This window comes from Meleagris gallopavo, chromosome 7 (assembly GCF_000146605.3).
Source record: "Meleagris gallopavo isolate NT-WF06-2002-E0010 breed Aviagen turkey brand Nicholas breeding stock chromosome 7, Turkey_5.1, whole genome shotgun sequence".
In the NCBI taxonomy this organism is placed as follows: Eukaryota; Metazoa; Chordata; class Aves; order Galliformes; family Phasianidae; genus Meleagris; species Meleagris gallopavo.
In genome coordinates, this window is record NC_015017.2 from 22,387,501 (window position 1) to 22,388,090 (window position 590).

Here is a 590-nt window from a genome sequence, read left to right on the forward strand (position 1 = left end):
GCGGCGGCATCTTCTAGGGGACCGCGGGTCATTCCCCTTTTTATTTTTTTAAAGTCGATAGGTGCCTTTGCGGAAGACCTCATTCTGATGTTGGGGACTGAACAAAAAAAAAAAGCAAAAATAAAACGCTTAAACAAACAAAAAAAAAGATAAATAATTTTTATATGTAGGTTTAAAGCCAGAGCGTCCTGCCGTCCCGTCTCCTCCCGCGGCCGTGCACGGGAGTCCCTCTCCGGTGCCCCCGGGCGGGATCAGGCCCCGACGGAGCCCCCTCGGCACGCGGCTGCCAGCGCGGCGCTGAGAGCCGTGACACGAAATAAACAAAGGGTATTTTGGTTATTTATTATGGAATACTTCAGCGCTCTTTCGTCTTTCTTTTACAGCAAGCAGAGATTATTTAAATAAATTATTATTTCCACGGTGCCGGCGCTCCGTTTCTTTGGGGACGGGGGTGGTCGGGGGCGTCGGTCCGGGCCCGATGCTGACCTGGGGCGGAGCAGCCCCCCCTCGACATCCCATCGCCGTCACACGAGCGGGCTCGGAGTGCACCGTCCCGTACCCCGTTCCCGCCCGCGCAGCGCTCTCCTCCC